The sequence below is a fragment of the Meriones unguiculatus genome, chromosome 1 (genome assembly GCF_030254825.1).
Source record: "Meriones unguiculatus strain TT.TT164.6M chromosome 1, Bangor_MerUng_6.1, whole genome shotgun sequence".
NCBI lineage: Eukaryota > Metazoa > Chordata > Mammalia > Rodentia > Muridae > Meriones > Meriones unguiculatus.
Genome location: NC_083349.1, coordinates 37,444,428 through 37,458,159, shown reverse-complemented (window position 1 = coordinate 37,458,159; position 13,732 = coordinate 37,444,428).

Here is a 13,732-nt window from a genome sequence, read left to right as displayed (position 1 = left end):
AGTTAGCTAACTGCACACATGACCCTGAATGAAGGCTATGTCTCTTTATTTCTAAAAGGACTATCTGCTTTCATATACTCTTCTTATACTTCATACATTTGTCATATACTTCATACATTCGTGTGTTGACCTTCTAATGACTATTTTGACATCCTAATGCCTGCTCCTTTTCCCTTTTTTAATACTGAGGACACTACAGAGCAGAGTGAGGACAGACAGCATAAGATTCAAAAGTATATATTGGAGAGAACAGCCTATGTCACTCTGTATTCCCTCTTTGTGCATGAGCCTGTAAATCTAATCCCAGGTACCTTTGCATCCAACAGATGGGCAAAGGCACCAAAGCACACAGGAATGGTAAAGGGGTAGAAGGCCTCAAGAATTTCTGAAGTCCTTCGGAAGCAGCGTGGCATAAGCAGCTTTGACATGATGGTCCCGAGCAGCTACCAGGGAAGAACTGAATCCCATCTACCAGTCATGCATTTCAAATTAAGTTCCCAGGGTGTCTGGATTTTCCTTGGGTTGTTTGCCATAGAATCAATTGCGAAGTTAGAATAAACTGACCACAAAATCTAAGTCCTTCCATTAGAATTTCACAAATTCTTCCATGCATCCAGCAGGTATAAATTAAATTTATAAACAGGAAGACATTTCACAGGCCAAATCAGTCCATAGCTACTAGATGTTCAGTGTGGTGGGTGTGGTTACTTAATGGGTTCAAGGAAATGGCTTACTAACGTGCAGCATCACTTGCTGTGGAAATTCTAGAGTAAGATATTTCCTGAGATGACAGCACCTGGCACTTTCCTACGTGTTAGTTACTGGCTAACACAAAGTGAGCGGAAAGTGGTCTGAGCTGCAGTGATGCACAAACGCTTGTTAACTGCCTTCTTCTGTCCTTCTGTCCTCTTTGCATGTGTTTAAAGAGTGAGCATTTTCGCAGTCTTACTCTGCATGCATAAAGTCTCCCTACATTATGCACGAGATACACTCTCTTAAGTAGAGGTTCTGTTTCATCTGTACATTATGGTTACTATCTACTAACTTGATTCACAGAGACTAATGGTTCTTTTTTTTTTTCCAATTATAAAGGAGGGTGATCATTTTATTCATATAAAATGATAAAACACATAAACAATTTAAACAGCTACTGCATTGTGTGGATTAACAGGCAATTTTATGAGTACATACTATACATAGTGGATAGTGGCAAAGCAACGACAGCAAGCTACTCAAATTCCATAAAATATAATTCTCCTGACTACCTAAAGCTCTCAGGTTCTCTGGCCAGGGCTGTCATAAATAGGTATATGGTACCTTTGCCAATATATCTATGCTTCCATGAGGACCTAGATCAAGATGTTAAGAAGCATTTATTACACAGGGGTCAACCTCTCTTCAAAGCCACTATTTGTCATGTTCAAACGGGGGTTGCTGAGAAGACACAATAGCTGAGGATGTTAAAGAGTCGAAACTGGCATATTATTCTTTGCTAACACACATCTTCACCACCTACCAGTTGGCTGAGCATAGCTTTAATTTTTTTGGTTGTAATCTAAGGTGCAGATGGTCTGGGGTGGAAGGTTAAGATATAGTTTGTGAAAGTTCTCAGGGGGCTGGTATTACTACAGTTTTTCACTGAGCACTTTAGGTTTTCCTGGTGGCATTTTCCTTTGTACTTCGACATTTCCAGTGTTGAGGTTCTTATACCATCCTATACACTCTGTCCATGAACACTACTTTGTGCCAGGACTTTTGTCTAATTACAGCCGCAAAACAAGCCAAAACTCTTTGATTGGACATATCTGGGATCACTATGCTAATGAGTACTGTTCTGTGTATTTTTCTCATCCAGCATGTTAATGAACCGAACTGTGTTCCCAAACACTTAAATTCAAAGAGGGAAGGAGCTACAGATATGGCTGAGCGATAAAGGACTTTCCTTATATTTCTTAGATTCCGAGTTCAATCCTCATAAATAAAGGAGAAAATAGCCTTAAAGAGCAGTTAGTTTAAAATGAAGCCAAATAAGTGGTTTAATATAACAGGTGCTACATTAAGGATATGTTAAATACCAGCCTGGTCTACAAAGCGAGTTCTGGACAGCCAAGGCTTAACAGAGAAACCCTGTCTAGAAAAACTAAAACGAAACAAAAAATAATTAATTAAATAAAAGAAAAAAATTCATGCACATAGAAAAAAAAAAAGACCTGGTGGGGATATGAAAATTTCTAAAAATTAACCTTCTAGGTCTGCAAGCAGAGAGGAAAGCTCTACAAACCTGACCAAAATTGTCCACTTACCTCTAGCCTCTAGAATTTAGAGAAAATAAATTTTCAGGTTTAGAATCCACCAATCTGAAGCATTTTGCAATGGAAGACAATACAATAGAATTTGGCTCATCTTAGGTGTTCCTGCCCCTTGCTCACTCATAGCCTTTAGAGTGAAACCCTTGCATGGGAGCAGGACTCTGTGGTTTTACTTTCAGGGATGCTGGCCAACATTTGCATTATTTTCTTGATGTCTCAGGAGAAGCAGATGCTGGGCAACTGCAGGGAAAAACCCATTGCAGAAAACACTAGCCAAGTTTTCTCAGTGATTCCTTTTGGGATTTCCTTCAAATAAATACATCTATCAAAAGATTCCTTCTCATTATTCCAACTTTCTATCACCCAAGCCAACCTTCTTGGTGAGTGATTGACAGCACTTCATCATTATTTTCCATAGTTTTTACAAATGCTATTTATGACTTAGCACATGCTTTGTATTTCAGTGACTATCAAACCTCAAATGCTAGCTGGAAGTCTTTATTGGCCATCAGTGAGTAGAACTTCTTTGCTTGTGCCCAGTATTTTTTTTTCAATGCAGTTTATTCAGGAACCTTGAACAATCATTGGACCCTGGGGAAAGCCAGCCCACAGCTTAAATAGCCTCTGGGTAGCCAACCCCAGCGTGCCACGTACGCAATGCAGATAGGTCCACATACATGGAAGCAAGCCAGATCCTCAGCCTTAGCCAAATGTGGAATTGTTCGTGACAGAGAGCACTCACCATCGGGAAGGTGGAAGGCAGAAACCAGCTCCATCTTTAAGGCATAGCATTCCGCAGCCCTCTACAGTTCCCCCTTTTTGTTTTAGACACATCAGGCAAGAGTAGAGGTCTGATCTCTGATATTAGAAATAAATTGGGACTTTGTACCGATGTTCATTTGTGCCCAGCATTTAATCTAACTTCAGAGAAACTTTTCTCATCGATTGCTTCCTTATTGCTAAAGTTTCCATCAAAATACAATGAATGCCTTGAAATAGATTCTTGTCCTTTGTTTTTTTTTTTTTTCCTTTCTTTCTGTTATTGATGGTTAGGTCACATGGTCTTCTCTTATACTTGACACACTGGTCACATTATCTAAAAAGCTGGAAGCAGGAACTAGTGAATACATTAGTTAGAGAACCAGGCAATAATATTCTGAGGAGTTCAGTGGTCTCTGTGAATGCTGGGGTTTCATGCAGAAGGGCTGAATGTAAACTGAGCAATGTGCAGAAAATTGAATGCCCCACTCCATAATCTTCAAGCTTTGACCCTTGTACATGAGCCATAGGACTGAGTTCTAAAAAGCGAACAAGCCTTCACTTTCAGATCATATTGTTGCTACAGTATCTGCTATTTGTTAACTTAATTTTCTATGTTTATAGTTTGTATCCAGGTGTGATGGTGCACGCATATGTATATGTATGTATATTTAATTTTGTTGTTTTTGTTTTTGTTTTTTCAGAGTTTCTCTGTGTAGCCTTGGTTTGTATACCAGGCTAGCCTAGAACTCATAGCAATTACCTGCCTCTGCCTCACTGAAGTCTGGAATCAAAGGCATGTGCCACCACACTCGGCTGGTATGTCTATACTTTATTATGCAAAAACTTGTTAATATAGTACCTCACTTCTGAGATTTATTGTCCTTAGACAAATACAACTTTATTTAAATATGAGGTTTAGCAGGCAGTTTCATGGAGTTTACAAGCCTTTGAGATACCTCCATAGGTGTTAGAAGGTAAAACATCTTTTGCATAGACTGACCCAGACAAGCTGATTAACATCTATGGAAAAACAATACAAACTCCTTCGTTATTTCATGTTTTAAACATAAGATGTTATCAAACATTTTATTGAGTGCACTGTGTCAAAAACTATAAAAAGACACTCTCATTCTTCATGAGTTAATTCATTTATCGTTACTGCACATAATCATCTCTGTTCTTTTACTGGTGAGTGAACAATGTGGTGAAAGTTTTGAGTGTTTTTTGGTTTGATCCCAAATGTGGGATGTGAAAATATTTTCAGTTCAGCCTCAGTTGAAAACAAATGCATGAGAGGTCACATGACCTTGGTCAACTGAAAACAGACAAGTGAGGGGGCATATGGTGGTGTTTTGAGGGAAGTTGCCTTGTACAACGGGCATTTATTTTTATTTTTTATATTAATTACAGTTTATTCACTTTGTATCCCAGCTGTAGCCCCCTTCCTCATTCCCATTCAATCCCACCCTCCTTCCCTTATGTCCTTCCATGCCCCTCTCCAAGTCCAATAATAAGGGAGGTCCTTCTCCCCTTCCATCTGATCCTAATCTATCAGGTCTCATCAGGAGTGGCTGCATTGTCTTCCCCTGTGGCTTGGTACAGCTTCTCTCCCCTGTTCTCAAAGAACAGGCCACTGAATTCATGTCAAGGACAGTCCCTGTTCCCATTTCTAGGGAACCCACTTAGACACGGAGCTGCCATGGGATACATCTGTGCAGGGGTTCTAGGTTATCTCCATGCATGGTTCTTGGTTGGAGTATCAAGGAGGATTTTTTTTTTTTTTTTTTTTTTTTTTTTGCCAGTTGGAAAAACAGCCTTGTGTTGACTGGAAGATGAGATAACCAGAGTCTGCAGACAGAGACAAGGCTTTCTTTGCAATGATTCACATCGTTTCGCTGGTCTTTTTCAACATATCTCAGAGATAAATGATCCAGAGAACTTGTGACACTCTGGCTGAGTCTGGCAACTGTCAAGGATTCATGGCGATTTGGTGGAGTCTTGCTGTTTCTGCTGAATCATACCACGCTGTTCATTCCTACTGCTGTTTGGTGTTTGCTACTTGAATGTAATGCTGGTATCCTGACAACAAGGAGTGGGATTTCCCTAAGTAACTTCACTTAAAAAGGTTTTAACCTCCCTTTTCCTAATAACCTTCTTTATCCCCTACCACTCATCAGTGGGTTGGAAGGGATATAAAAGTGTTTAAGAACCCCAAATAAAGTAGGGTCTTGAAAAATCAAGGCCTACAGAACAGTTTTGGTGTTTATGTGAAGTTTTTGCCTTTGGCAGACTTAGATTTAAACACAGGTCACTATTCTAGGAATGCCATCTCACAGCTCTTTTTCTCAAGCTCTTTCCCTTCATCTTGTATGTTTTGTCTTCTGAACATCTCACTTGTCTTTCTGGATTTTTCTGGACAGAGAAGATGCACTGCCATCACTGCTAACTGCTACTTGCAGAGGACTCACACAGAAGTTCAGTTTTCTTTGGTGTAAAATCTCACATGAATGTTGAAGCCACTCCATCTTACTTGTATTTGATTGGGAAGGTATGCCCTTCATGGTAGGCATTTGAAAGAGACGGCCAGAGACAGCATAGGTTTTACCAGTCCAGGAAAGGTGCATTACCTATGCAATATTAGAACATCAAGACACCTTATCAGCTTTCTAATCCCACTACCACTATACAAAATGCTCTGTATATCAGAACAGAAAATTGTCCTAAATATTGCAGTAACTCAGTTGTTTTTTTAGATAATATTTTCAATCCTTTCATTGCTATAGCAACCATATCCTAAAAGTCCCAGAAAGAAATATTGAAGAAATTGTTAAAACTCTTTGTTGATTCCAATTGGATGTTTTGAGTCAATATTTCTGTTGGTGAGTACATGGCTTCTTTATTTATGTATGACTATAATTAACACAAGACATATTTATATATTTCTGTCACCTCAATGTCAACATGACACACAATTCTATAAATAACCAACCTCGTGTCCAGTGTCTGCATGTTAAAATAAGATTCTATAAGTCCTCCAAAGCAATTTTGAAACATTTAAAATAAGGAACAATCTACAGTCACACTAATCATCAAATAAACTAATAAAAGAGCAGTGGTACAAAAGAAAAATAATGGTTTGTTTATGCATTCAATGTCCTCAGTCTTCAGGAAGAAAATGAAAAGTGTTGGAATTTTTACTTACCAGAATTTAGGTGAAGGAGGAACAGGAGATGCTGCCCTGAGCTCTGGTTATTTCCCCTACACAGGAACCATGACCATTCTATTGAACTAGTCACCTTTGCCTTTAACATCTTTCCATAGAAAATGGCTGCTCTGTTTATTGAACAACAGGCATGATATAGTCTAGAGTGTGTGGTTATATATATTTATCCAAATTTTTAATCTGTAACATTGTGAAGGAAACAAAAATTCAAGAAGGGATCATTATTTCTTCAAGGTCATGAACCTACTAACTATGAAGGTATCATCCAAAAGTTATGCACATCCTTTCCAGTATCACTTGAAAGAATATATACATAATATAGCTTCAGAAAAGAAGTGTCCTGTTAAACTTTCTTATTTTTCACATCTCAATCATAGTCACTCCTTCTCTGCTTCTGTTCCCTCCCTCCCTCTCACGTCCTATTATCTCCCCTCTTCCACTCCTCAAATAAGTGGAGCCTCCCCACTACCAACTTAGATCAGTACATCCAGTTGAATCATGGCTTCTTCTACTGTGGCCTGGAGAAGTAGCTCCACCATGAGGAAGTTATGGAAAAGCAGGCAATGAGCCCATGTCAGAGACAGCTTCCTCTTCCCTTTCTAGGGGAACCCACATGTTGGCCAACCTACCCATCAGCTATGTAAGTGTAGGGGGCCTTGGTGGAGTCCATGTGTGGTCCTTGGTTGGTATATTAGTATCCATAAGCCCCCCTGGGCCCAGGGCTTCTCCTGGAGTTCCTGAACCCTCTGGGTCCTTCTAATCTTCCTGACTCTTCTACAAGGCTCACTGCGCTCTGTCCAATGGTTGGTTGTGAGCCTCAGCGTATGTTTCAATCTGCTGTTGGGTAGAGCCTCTAAGACAACAGCTTTGCTAGGCTCCTGTCTGCAAGCAGAGTAGAGTATCATTAATAGTGTCAGGGGTTAGCTTTCTCCCATGGGTGGCTCTCAGGTAGGGCCAGGCATTGGTTGGACATTCCTTCAATCTCTGCTCTATTTTTATCCCTGCATATCTTGTAGGCAGGGTACATTTTGGGTTGCAGTTTTTCAGTGTGGATTGATGTTCCCCTCCTTCCACTAGGAGTTCAGTGTAGTTAGAGAATGGCCTCTTCAGTCTTCATGACCCCTGCTACTCAGAGTTTCATCTAGAGTCATCCTTATGTCCTCCCTGGAGGCAAACCTGTCATAGGTTTTCAGCTTGTCTCAGAGATACTCATTAGACTCCCCCAACCCCCACCATGTTTTCTCTTCTCTCTGCAGGCCTTTAAGCTTTCTTACATGACTTTTTTCTATGTGGCCCAGGGATTATATGGTCAAATAAACAAAGACAATTGGAAAAATAGCTGTGTCTTTTCTGCCCTTTCTTCAGAGTTCTGAATTAGACAGAAGTATTAGTAAACAGACACCAGACAATCTCTGCTGTGGTCTGCTTTCATCCTTCAGTTAATTCAGTTCTTTATTTATACATGCATTTGCTTATTTATTTATTAACAAAATCCTTCTTCCTGTGTGCCTTACTTTTCATATTCTGGCTGTCTAGAATATCATTACACAACACTGACAATTCCAAATTAAATTCCTGCCCAGCATCTTGATTACTGAACAGAGCAGACTGACTCTACTATATCCAGAGCCTCAGGTACTCAGTTTAATAACCAGACAATGGTAAAAAGCAAAACAAAATAAAACAAAAACAAAAATACACAACTGTCAGTAAGCACTTGAAAAGTTGTCTACCTTACAGATTTGGTTTGAGGTACATTACAGCTTGAGAGAACACAGGTCACTCATGACTGTGTGAGAAAATTATCAAAGAACTAGAAATATTTCATTTAATTTTAGTTGAAAGTTTAAACATGGGAACATAGGTTTACATTCCAATGTTGTTTGCAATAATTCTCTCTGTGTTCAACTTGTAATGTCAGGATAAAGATGGCATCCAAAGCATCAGTGAAGAAGATTTGTCAAGATGGTAAAAAACATCTACATCATGGTGAGCATTGGGCAAGTCTAGGTTTAGGAAAACACTGAAGTGTTCTGTGCAGAGGAGGGATAAATTGCTGCTGTTGAACCATAAGAAAACAAACTAGAAAGTAAGTCAGTGTATGGCATTTTGACTAGGGAGAAGGGATAAGAAAATTCAGAGCAGTATACTTAACATCTTAACATGTATCTGTGAAGGGACCACAGAATCTTGGGGAATGAGAGTAGAAAGGAATCTTCCTTTTCCCCACCTTCACTTCATTGAATGGGGCCTTGGCAACAGGGCCTAGTTTGACAACTAGCAACTATTTAGAAATTGAATTCATTTGAGTATCATGTGACTTAATAAACTTTGTATAAAATAGAGACTTTTATGAAGTTAAATCTCGGTGTTTTTATATTGGGGGGAACTACTGACAGATCTGGAAAGCAAGATGGCTCCTTTGAGAGAGCTGCTTCTTGTTCCTCTGGCTTTTACAACTGTTTCAATTGTCAGAAGAGAAGAGCCCACTTAAGGGGGAGTACCCCACAGCCAGGGTATGGGTGAGAGAAGGGGGAGGAGTGAGAAAATGGGAGAGCCTATAGATCCTATGAAACATCTGACCCAGAGTCTCTCGACAGACTCTCAGTTCTGGGGACCCTCTCATTCTGATGGGAGCTGTTTGTTGGCTGAGAAAGCTAGTCATGTTTGTGTCCCTGGCTTTGTCTTCTTGGCTGTTGCTCCTCAATCCCCTGTACTGCAGCTTTCACCATCTCTATGCCAAGAACTTTCACTTTCTTGCTGCTGACTGCTTTCACTTTTTTTGTGCTCCTTCTTGATTTCTAATCTTTTGTTCATGACACGGAATGGACTTGTCACTTCCCCCAGACAACCGGTCCTTATTCTGAGACCATTCCCAACTGCCAACCTTGATGAAGAATGAAGAGTTATGGAGCATAGTAGAAAAAAAAAAAGTACTGAAATAAGAACTATATGACGAAAACACCAAGACTAGTTCCCTTAGATTCTTTCAGTGATTTTGGTCTGGGAGAGAAAGTTCCTTTTCCACATGGATAAGGATGGCCCCTCTCTTATGAGGGTCTTAATGGTCTGTAAGAGGGACGGGCAGTAGACAACCCTGCATATACTCAATTATTTTAATATGTCTTATACCTCTTCAGAGAATGATGGGAGAAACAGAGTGGGTATCAACACAACCGTTCTGTGTATGCTCCATTTCAAAATTACTTGTAGCTCATGTCTCCTCAGATATCCATGAAAATGAATGCTTCATTGCAGAGACTAGAAATCCAGTAAACTTGCTTCAATTTTTCCCCCTCATGTAAGAACTTAACTAAAATGCCTAATCCATCTGGATGACTAGTACATGTTTTGTGGGTTTCTAAATCAACTCTCATTTCCATTCCTCCTGTCAGTTTGAGACAGCAGACCTTAGAAGTGGTAATATGCTTGAGTTAAACTTTCCTGGGTCCATCTTTTAATGACATTGAACAATGTAATTCCACCAGGTTTGTCATCATTGGACCACCTTGGGCATTTCCCTTGAGTGACCTCAGAATATGAATGGCTAAGGAAAGAAGGGGTAAGAAGCAAGTTCTCCCATTAGAATACTAGGCTACTGTCATTGGAATCGAAACTGCCCTCTGCAGGGTCATGTTTGGGCAAACTTTCCCCATCTGGTGGTGCTGTGTGAGGAAGTTGTAGGGCCTGACTGGCTAAGGCTTCTCATGGAGTGGACTTTGAGGGCAGAGCACTGCCTGTGGTCTCACTTGGTAAAAATGTAAGGTCAATGGCTACATGTTTCTGTCAGCATGATCTGAGACATTCCTGTTATCATTCTTCCTCTGGCATGATTGCTCAAAATCTCCCAAGACCAGAAGCTCAAATAAATCCCTGTTCTCTGAAGTTGCTTCTACTAAATATTTTTTTCGAATGATAAGAAAAGTAACTGCTATCAAAAATGAAGGGTTTTTTTTTTGTTTGGTTGGTTTTGGTGGTTGTCGTATGTTTATACATGTCTGATGGTTCTGATGCCTTTGGAAAAGGTTTTCTGGGTAATATTGAACAGTTTGAAGAATTTGATAGATAGTGCCTGGAATGCTGCAAGCAGACCTTAAAAGGCTATTCTGATCAGAAAGATCAGACTGATTGTCAGGATCTGCACAGGAAACATTGAGCTCCCATAGTTTCAGAGATGGAATCAGATATTTCATAAGACCAACAAGGTGGCCTTTCTGATGAAGAATCTTCCTATATTCTGACAGTCTCTGGCAATTAGAGTGAGTTTGAGATGAAAATTATTATATATGTGCCTTGGCAGAGGGAATTTTAACTAGCATATAGCATGGCTGCTCGTTTTAGACAAATTACAGTGATGGAATAAAAAGTAGATCAAAATAGCTGAAAATGGACAGTTTTGCAAGAAAATCTGCCTGAGTACATTTAAATAATTGGCAGGGAGTTTCCAGTCAAAGCAGCAAAAGTTAAAGGGGTTAGTTCAACAGCAAAAGTAGTTACTGGGACACTGTCATCAAGACCTCACAGAGTGAAAAGTGTGAATTTACTTGAAAACCTTTTCTTTAGAAATAAATGCTTGAAAGATGTAGCTCTCTCTCTCACTTCGGAGTCTAACCATAGCCTTGAGTGAGGCCCATTCATTCTGATGAATCTTTTCCCTGAGAGGAATTGTGTGTCATCTTCCTTTCTGGACTGACCTCTGATTTTCATCTTTTATATTTAATACTCACCTGTAGAAGAAGATTCATAATACCTAAATGTCATAACTTGTGGCTATACAAGACTTGCCTTCCTTTCTTGTACTTAATATGCTCATAATTACTATCTGCCGTTGAGTTGAGTTGGGTTTCTGGTGACTATTGAGGTAGGTTGACTCCTGATCCAGAACTTGAAAAATATGTAAGACTTTGAAAGTAAAGGAAAATTTCGTGGTGGAACATTTCCTATTTAAGGAGACTTTCAGGAACAAAGGAGGATGAACTGGCTGAACTGTGAGTTCAGACCAGAAAATATTGGACTTTGGAAATCAGAGAACCTTGCCCTTAGAATTGTGGATGAATTCAGCAAGCGCAACATTCAAGGGAACACGATAAGATAAATTATATGAAGATTAGCCTAGCAACCTTAGGGGAATATGGGAAAGGGAAGGAAATGAATGGGAGGCTTCTGACAATAGGCAATAACAAAGCTTATGTTGCAGAGGTCAGAAAATGCCAAAAGAACTTTCTAGAATGTTTCATGTTAGGCTGTTTTCTGCGACCACAGTTGTCTCTGTCTTAAGCACTTAGCATGTCTGTCACATAGAGAATGTAAGACAACTGTTCCTGAATTTAAAGACAAGAAAAATGAACTACAAACTACAAATACCTTGTGGCACAAGGTATTTCATGTTAGAATATAGCAAACCCTTAGCATCAACAGATTCCATATGGATCAGAAATGTGTCACTGCTGACACAATGTGATGAAGCCTGTCACAGCTGGGAGAATACCAAGACATTTTTGGCCATTTGTATCTTATTAAATGAACATTAACATATACTTAGTACTTATCTAGCATTTGCATAAGGTATCAGAAGTAATCTAGAGATGATTTAAATTGTACAGGAGTATGTGTGTATGTTACATGCAACTATTTTGTCAATTTAGCATCCTTGAGTCTAGGTCATCTTTTGCAGATCGTGAGAATAATTTCTCTTCAAGAATGAGGGACAACTTTGCTTTGAAGCTTGAAATACTGGAGAATGATACTCTCTTCATGTTTCTGTTCTCTCATTAGCAGACATGATAAACATGAGATGTATATAAAATATCTAGATAGATGGGCGAATAGTCAGATAAAAAGGAGATACTAGAAATAAGTCTGAGCTTTCGATCCATAGCTAAAATTTCTACTCCTGAAATGCTAAATGTAAGTTGTGAGAAAAGGAGAGACACGCCCATGAGTCACAATGAGAGGGTTTTCATTTCCAGCAGCTCTTTGTAGGGCTGCTTTTCCCATGGTTGAGATGCTTGTCTCAGAGCCTGATTCTCCCCATCCCTTTGGGGATGCAGGAGGCTCAAGGTATTTCCGAGACCCGTAAGGAGAACAGTGAACAGATGGAGCCGCACAGGTTTGTTTATCACACAGCTGTGTGCGTCTAAAACCTGTGGTGGCCATAGATCACGGTGGTGAACTCAGATTCTTGTAGTTTGCTTTTATCCCTTCCCCCACTGACTTCTGAATACAATTTGGGAAAAAAAAATCAGTAAACAATTTGTAACATAAAACAATTGTCAAAATAATGCATTTTAATATGAGTAACAAAATATTGAGCGCATGTATATTTTATAGAAAAACCAGCATTAAATACATAAATATTGTTTTATATACTGGCTCTTCATTTAAGTGTTTGATACTAGGGTGTGGTATGTGAATGCAAAATGATATTTGCTAGTAGTTAATGTTCTCACTCACGCTCAGACCAGATGGTACTTTGAAAAGACTCTTACTGTGCAGTGAAAGGAACAGAGAGTCCCAGACTTACGGTAGTTGGACTTACAGTTTTTCTAAGTACATATATGCTAAAATAACATGCATTTACCAGAAACTACAATGTCTTTTGACATTTGACTTGTTTCCAGGGCAACGATATGCAGTATAGTATCTTCCTGGGGTGCTGGGGGCTCCCATCCAGCCGTAAGTTCACAAAGATGAACAACTAGTGCAGAAAGACCCAGTGTGCAGTATTTACTAAGTTAAATGAGATATTCCACAGTTTCCAAAATACGTTTCTTATGAGGTAGGCTAGGCTAATAGATGATGTTGGCTGTATCAGATATCCTAAATACACCTTTACCATATGAAATTACCATGTTTAACTCTATCAAAAATTGAGGACATGTATACTATGAAAAGACTTACTTGTGCTTTAATTTTCAGACTTGTAAGTTTGGGGTTTATTTCTAAAAATTCATTTATTTCATTCTTTATATGAATGTGTGCTCATGAGTACATGTGAGCATCTGTGTGTATGTGTGTGTGTTTGGGTGTGTGTGCATGTGTACATGCATGTGTGAAGTTGTGAAAGTCAAGGAACAACTCTTGGAAAGTTTTCAGTCTAATTTTATGTCAATATGCCACAAGCTAGAGCCATTTGGGAAGAGAGAACCTCAAGTGAGAAAGTACCCCACCATTTTGGCCTCTGGAACATTTTCTTTCTTTCTTTCTTTCTTTCTTTCTTTCTTTCTTTCTTTCTTTCTTTCTTTCTTTCTTTTTTTCTTTGTAGTTTTGCAACCATAGCTTTTTTATTATCACATTACACAACCCCACATATTTGCATAATTAGTTAACTACACAGACACTTTGTTAACAAGAATCCACATTCATTCTGATTTATTTAGCTTGGACAGAATGTGTCTTTTCTGTTGTATTAAACCATCCCAACCGCCTCATCCATTTC